The following is a 7,682-nucleotide window of genomic DNA, read 5'->3' as shown; positions in this document are numbered from 1 at the left end:
GCTGCGGGAGGGGGGCTTCCACTGTCCCCGCCGCCGGGGCGAGGAGCGCCAAGGAAGGTCTTCTCCTTTCCCCTTGCCCGAATTCAGCTCCAGTTCCGATTTGGCGAAGGAAGCAAGCCTATTTGCCGGGGGTTTTTTGTTTTGTTTTGTTTTGTTTTTGTTTTTGGATGAAGCGGATATCGAATTCGGCTGTATTATTCAAAAATATTCCAAGGCTGCCGTTTTGTGGTGGAGAGGTGGGTGGTTTCAAAATCTTAAGGAAGGGTCAGATGCAACCCAACTTGCCTCGTTTCAGGTCTGACTTGGCACTTGTAGGCTTCGGGGGTTGAACACACCCACACACACGTCCCCACCCCCTTCTGGGCTTGGTGACCCTAACGCGCCCCCCGCCCCTTCCCAGTAAGCAGCTAGGATCCGGATGGAAGCACGGTGGAGGGTTGGAGGGGTCCATCTTGAGCTCTGGTGGGACGCGGATGCACCCGAAAGACCATTACGGGGTGCGTTCTAGAAGAAACTTCTTTTTGCCTGCTTTCCTTATGAATATTATTTTCCGATTGGGGTTAACAGCGATCCGGATTTAAGACAAAATGAAGATCCTCAGGGACTGCATTGGGGGCGTCTAGTGACTTGGGGGACGTTAGCGCTTCCCCCTTCCAATCTGAGGGACCCCCCCCCCAGACTAGGAAGTCTGGGATTGTCACTGCTAGGGAAGGTACAGATGGGAAAAGGGGGCTCTTAGGATTTAGGAGGTGGGGAATGAGACTTTCTCCAAAATCCAGTGGGATTCTAACAATTTTGGGAAAGGCTTTTAGAGATGGATCCAAGCCAGTGATCTGGCAACTGAGGAGGAAGTTTCCATTCTCTGCTTCCCACCTGCAGAGTATATTGCCAAGGCCTGAGGAGTCTCTCAGTCCCTTGGAAAACATTCCTCAAGACTATTAACTTAGTTTTGTCTGTATTTATCACGAGGAGAGGTTTTCCCTCTTGAAATGACAAAGTTAAGCATCAGATTGCAGGTGGGTTCTGTGATATTGGTGGCCCTTTCCTTCACCCAGCCCCAGCTCCCCTAACCTAACAATAGGCAACACCTACTAGTCCTTCTAAAGCAGTTAACTGGGCCAAGACCCTTGCCCACACTGCTTACTCTGAGTCTCCAATTCTATGAGTGTGGGGGGAGAGGGTCGCTAATACTCTCTTGTTTGCAAGATGAAACTGAGGCACAGGTACGTAAGTCTTCTTGCCCAAGCTCACAGTTACTAAAAAGCGAAGGCTGGATCTAAACCAGGGCAATCTGCCAGAGGCGCTAAGCTCTTAACCACGGTTTTATACTGCCCCCTGTAATCTGGGGATAATAACACCTCCCTCCCAGGACTGGGGCAGAGACTAAATGAAAGAAGTGTATGCCAAGCACCTGGCATGCAGTGGGCCCTGGATAGACCTTGGTTCCCTTTGCTTCTGGCCAGAATCATTTCCCCATCTCCTGGGACTCACCTCCTTAATCCCCCTCATCTTTGCAGAGGGGGCCTGATCCATTGCCGGGCTGTAGCGTTCCAAGAATGAAGATACAGTGTCTATTTAAAAAGCCCTTTGGATTTAAATTGAACAACCCCCCCCCTTTTAATCTGTACGCTTTTAACGGCTCACTTCATGGACATTAATTTTAATGGGACAATTATTACCCTGTTTGGAAGGCTGCCCCTTGAAATGCTGGGCTCGCAAGGTGGCGCTGGGTTGGGTCCCAGCAGTTTGGATGTTTTCTGTGACAGAGAGTGCCGTCTTGGCCATAGGGACGCATCATTCTTCAGAGGAAGAAGAGAAGGGGTTGATAGAAAAGTGAAGGACAAGAGAAGACTTCTAGCCTCTGGAAGCCCTGAATCTGAGAGTGCCTCATTTGCTCACAATAATTATCCTGTCTTCTCCTCCCACTTACTCACGGCAGGGTGGGGGTGTGCACCACAACTTGACCTTGAGATGTGGCTTTGTGAAGCCTTCATTTCCTGTATATAAAATGGGAATGATAAGAATATCTTCCTCATAGGGTTAACAAGGTCATATTGGTAAAGCCCCATAGCTGTTATTAGCATTTAGTACATGTTGGCTACTGTTCATGTTTTAGAACAGATTGTGTAGTCACTACATGGTGTACTTGGCAGGATGTTGGAGAAATGGACACTCGTGGGTATATATTCCCCTATTATGAACTGATGATTTTAGCACTGATGTTAAGCATTGCCCAGAGAAACAAATCCTTGTCGGGGAGCAATGTCACATCTTCCTAACACTGTTGTCAAAATGAGTTTTTGCTAGCCATGTACAAGGCACTTGTTTTGATCTCTGGCACTACAAAAAATGTTTTTAAAGTTTTAAATTTTAATGTTTGTCTTAGTTACTTTTTTCTGGTTGCTGAGACAAAATACCCGACACCCAACGTTAAAAGGGAAAGGATTTATTCAGCTCGCAGTTTGTAGAGGTTTCAGTCCACAATCGGCTGGCTCCAGGGTGGGGTGGCACAGGGAAGAGGGGCAACAGTTCATGGTGAGGAAGGCAGCAGAAGCAACAAGGGACCTTAGCAGCATCTTTCTGTCCCTTTTATCTATTCAGACTACATAGAGTGGGTGGCACTCACTCTTAATCCTAGTGCCCTCGGGCCTAGCCTCTCCTGAATCAATCACACACTGGATTCAGCCACCTCTGAAAAAGCATGAGGCTTTGGGGGGACATCTACACACAAACCGTAACAGCGTTTAATTTAATGAACACTTACTGAATGATTACTCTGTGCCACACACGTTCTGAATGCCATAGACGTCTTAAGTCATTTAATCCTTCTGATAACCCTATGAGATAGGTATTAATATTAGACTACTATTATAGACAGCGTGTTTAAGTAATTTAATCCTAGATTAAATTGGGTCTCTCGTGCACTTTAGCGTTATATGTCACCATTGAGAAGTTGAGAAGAGAGAAGGATGCTGTCCAGAGCTGAACTGTGTCCCTCCCCACTCTCTTTATTCACATGTTGAGGTTCTAACCCCCAAGATCTCAGAATATGACTACATTTGAAGACAGAATCCTTAAAAAGGTAATTAAATAAAATAAGGCAATTAGGGATGGGCCTGGGTCCACAGGACTGGTGTCCTTCTGAAATGAGGAAATGAGGACACAGAGGGTTGAGGACGTGAAGACACAGGGAGACAGTGGCCATCCACAAGGCAGAGGAGAGATGCTTGAAGCAGATTCGTCCCTCACAGTTGTCAAGAGGAACAACCCTGCCGATGCGTTAACCTTGAACTTCCAGCCTATAGAACTGTGAGAAAATATGTCTGTTGTTCAAGCTTCCTGGATGTGGTACATTGCTATGGCAACCCTAGGAAGCTAACATGAAGAGGAAATGTCCTAAATGGGCAGCTAGAAGCAAACACTTCAGCATACAGTGGCTGCTTCTCCTGCTAGGATAGGCTGGGAGGGGGGTTTCAGGGTTCTCCAGGAGGAGTGCTGGTCTGTTCCCCTCTTCCTTTTCTGTGTCGGAGGTCTTTGAGGAAATTTAGGAGGTTATTTGGAGAACAGATTGTGAAAATACAGCTGATAATTTCATTCAGAGAAGACTTTCTTGTCAGATGCAAGGAAGTACAAACTCTCCATTAGACTGAAGAAATAAGATAGATTTTCTAGATGATGAAAGTTTCCCCATACTTGAAGCTGGTTACACAGTAGATGCTCTGTACATAATTGTCGAAACAAACCCTGGGTGAATGGATGGGTGGGTGGATGAGAAGAATCCCAATATGTCTCAAACATACAGTGACCATGTAGAGTTGTTATACAACAATATATATAAGTAAAAATTTCTCGCTCCAAATCATTCCCTTACCCCCTACAGAAATCAATACGGAAAGTGTTCTGAGCAGGAGAAGGTAGGGTATTTCTTTTCCTTAATTAAAACAATAATTACCTATCCTAGTGTTTGAGACGGAGTGAGCTTCACCTTATGGTGTTTTAATTTGTGTGGCTTGGTGGAGTGGTAAACGAGTGAACAGCTGTTGCTTCCCCCAAACAGCTGTGTTTCCTGGAGCCATGTATAAATGCCAAGGCCAGATCTGATGCCAGGAGTCGGCTTGGTGAACCACAGAGTTCTTGAATCAAAGTCAGACTTCTATCAGGGTGGTTTGACACAGCAAGCCAACAAGACCTGGGTTTGAACAGAGGCCACACTATGCAGTAACTTGGTACCTTGGGCACATTTTTTACCTCTGTGAACCTCCACTTCCTTATCTGTAAAATGGGAATACCTACCTCGGTGGGTTGCTGTAAGGATTAAAAAGGAGAATTATGTCAACTGTGAGCAAAGTGCTCGGTACTCCATAAATATTATATGGTCTTTGTTGATATCTTGGGATTATTAAGTATCCACTTAAGAAATAGAATAGAGACCTTGACCCAAACCCACTGGGAAAACAAGTGGATTCAGATTTCGGTTCAATATTCAATTACATCACAGTTATTCCCAGGAAAGTCTCTTCCACCCAATAGACCCAGAACGGGATAGCTCTCATGTCTCACATTTATCTGTTTAACCCTCCCATACCTGAAAAGATGGGGTAACCCCTTCTCGAGGGACCGCCTAATGATCCATTTGATATCTCCCCCTGAGGATCTTGTTGTTTGAGTAAAGAGGGAAAAGCAAATGAATGTCCACAGCAGGGGAGGAAAAAAATTAAACAGATCATAATTATAGTGTCATCAGTGCTTAAGTGTAAAGGGTAACCCTCACTTAAATAAAACCTAATTCCTTGATTAGGAGTCACAAGAGAGAGGGCTGATTAAACTTGCACCCCTGCTGTGAAAATTTAGATATATTGTCCTTTTCTCAGGCAATAATCACCTTATTGAAGGCAACTGAGCTCAGGGTAAGCAAGTGAATGACTAGACTTGAAATTACACCGATAAGCATGTAAATAAGGATAAATCCTGGAGAACAATTTGGCAGACCTGGAAAAACTGAAAATGCCCATGCTCTATGCCCTGGTGATTCCATTTCTAGACCCATGGTCCTCAACTGGGGATGATTTTACTCCCCAGGGGACATTTGGCAGCATCTAGAGACATTTTTGGTCCTCAAAATTGAAGGGCATTATTGATACCTATTGGGCAGAAGCCAAAGATGCTGTTAAATGGCCTACAATGTCCAGACAACAAAGTATTAGCCCAGAATGTCAGTAATACTGGATGTGAAAACCCTGGCCTGAAGCACATTGGTTACTATGCATGTGATGCAAGGGGCAGAAAATCCACCCAATTGAAATCATATAGATTCCAATTGTTTAGTTAACAACAAGCTGGGAGCAGGGTTTGCAAACTGTAGCCTGTGCGCCCATCTGGCTCACTGCTTGCTTTTATAATAATTGAACTGCAATTTAGTCACATAGTCATTCACATACTGTATTTTATCTGGATACTTTTGTGTTACAGTGGCCAAGTTGGATAGTTTTTCAGGCTGTATGGCCCATAAAGCTGTTTATTATATGGCCCTTTACAGAAGAAATGTGCCAACTTCCAGGCCAAAGGAAGGCAGGCTCAAGACTGAGTTTGTGGCACAATATCTCACCAAGGATCAGGCTGTGTCTGTGTGCCTCATCCTTATGTGTTTACTCCTCAGGCTGTTGCCTCGTGACTTCAAGATGGCTGCCACAAGTCTAGAAATTATATTTTTAGCAAACCCTCCAAAACAGAAAGATGAGGAAAAATGGAACAAAAATGATATCCTTGTGTACTTCTCTTGGTCATGGCGTGTGTGGGGGGGGGTATTTTCCTAGAAGCCTTCCAGCAGACCTTCCTTTATATCATTGGTCAGATGCTTACCTCTATATCTATGGCTGGCAAAAGGTAATGCAATGGGCTTTTATACTGTTAAGCCTCCAAAAGTTGATCTCCATTTTGAACCTGTGATTGTGTCCTTATTTGAAATTATGATATGTACAGATCTAATCAATTTAAAATGAGGTAATACTGGATTAGAATGAGTCCTAATCCACCAACTAGTGACCTTATTAAAACAGGGAAATCTGGACTTAGCTCCACAGAGGGAAGGGAGCCATGTGAAAATGGAGGTAGAGATTTGAGTGTTACTGCCACAAGCCAAGGAACATAAAGAATTGCCAGCAATCACCAGAAGCTTTGAGAGGGAAGGGATTCTCCCTTAAAGCCTTTGGAAGGAGCATAGCCCTGTTGACAAGTTGATTTTTGACATAAGTTTCAGAACTGTGAAAGAGAAATTTGAATTGTTTTAAGCCATCTAGTTTGTGGTAATGTGTTATAACAACCTAAGAAAATAATATACCACTGTTTCAGTTAGAAGTACACTGTGAATGACTAAAAGCAACTCAAATCATAGTGGCTTAACAAGAACGAAATGTATTTCCTTTTCATACAGATGTCTGAGGAAGGTGTTATGGTTGTAATTGAAGTTACACAGACATCAGTATCATGGGCTCCTTGAGTCCTTCTCTTCTACCATATTTCCACTGTTTGGTGATCCAAGATGACCGCTTGAATTCCCTCTATGCTTCTGCAATCCCAGAATTCCACTTAACACTTTCACTCATGTTCCATTGGTTAGAATTTAGTCAAGTGGCCATACCAAGCTACATGGAATGCTGGGAAATGTAGTCTTTTGGCGAGGCATCGCTGTGTGGGAGTTCTGTTGCTAAAGAAAAGGAAGAGTAGATGTCAGCAGGTAATTGACGGTTTCTGCCTCATAATTTTTTTCTTTCTTTTTTTTTTTTTTGGCATAGGGAATTGAACTCTGACCCTTACACTTGCGAGGCAGGCAACAGGACCACTGAGCTAAATCCCCAGACCTATAATTTTTTGCCTTAGAACAAGGATTGATAAACAATAGCCTGCAGGCCAAATTTGTTCTTCTGTCTTTTTTTTTAATTAGAATTCTTATTGGGGCAATTGTAAATTACGTTCAATTTTAGAAACTATATAAAGTGATTCTTTCTACCCTTCACCCCATTTTTTAACAATGGTAATACTTTGCAAAGTTATAGAATATCATAACAGGGTATTGACATTTGTGTAATCTACTGATCTTATTCAGATTTCCCCGGTTTTCATTGGACTGTGTATTGGTTCATTTATCTGCTACCACAGTAAAAATACTAATTCAGTGGCTTGAATGTACCATTATTTCTTTAGCCATTCACCCATTGAAGAATATCTGAGATGTTTGCAGTTTGGAGATACAGGAACTAAAACTTCTATGAACATTTGTTTACAGGTTTTTGTGTGAACATAAGTTTTCACTTTTCTGGGATAAATGCCTAGGAATGCAATTGTTGGGTCATATGGTAGCTGTGTGTTTCATTTTCTAAGAAAATGTCAAACTTTTTTTATATCCCATTCCCCAGCAATGTATGAGTGGTCCAGTTTCTCCACATCCTCTCTGGCATTTGATGTTGTCACTATTTTTTTATTTTAACACTCTGATAGTATGTGGTAGGGACATCACATTGTGGTTTTTAATTTACTCTCATCTAATAAATAGCTAATGATGTTGATCATCTCTATGTACTTATTTGCTACTTGTCTGTGTATCCTCTTTGGGGAGTCCATCTGTTTTTGTAAATAAATTTGTATTCTAAAACATTTATACCTGTTCTTTTTTTTTTTTTTTTTTG

Source organism: Fukomys damarensis, unplaced genomic scaffold (assembly GCF_012274545.1).
Source record: "Fukomys damarensis isolate Sample0158 unplaced genomic scaffold, DMR_v1.0_HiC HiC_scaffold_12, whole genome shotgun sequence".
Taxonomy (NCBI): Eukaryota; Metazoa; Chordata; class Mammalia; order Rodentia; family Bathyergidae; genus Fukomys; species Fukomys damarensis.
The sequence above is the reverse complement of the archived record's forward strand: the minus strand, read 5'-3'. Positions refer to the sequence as shown.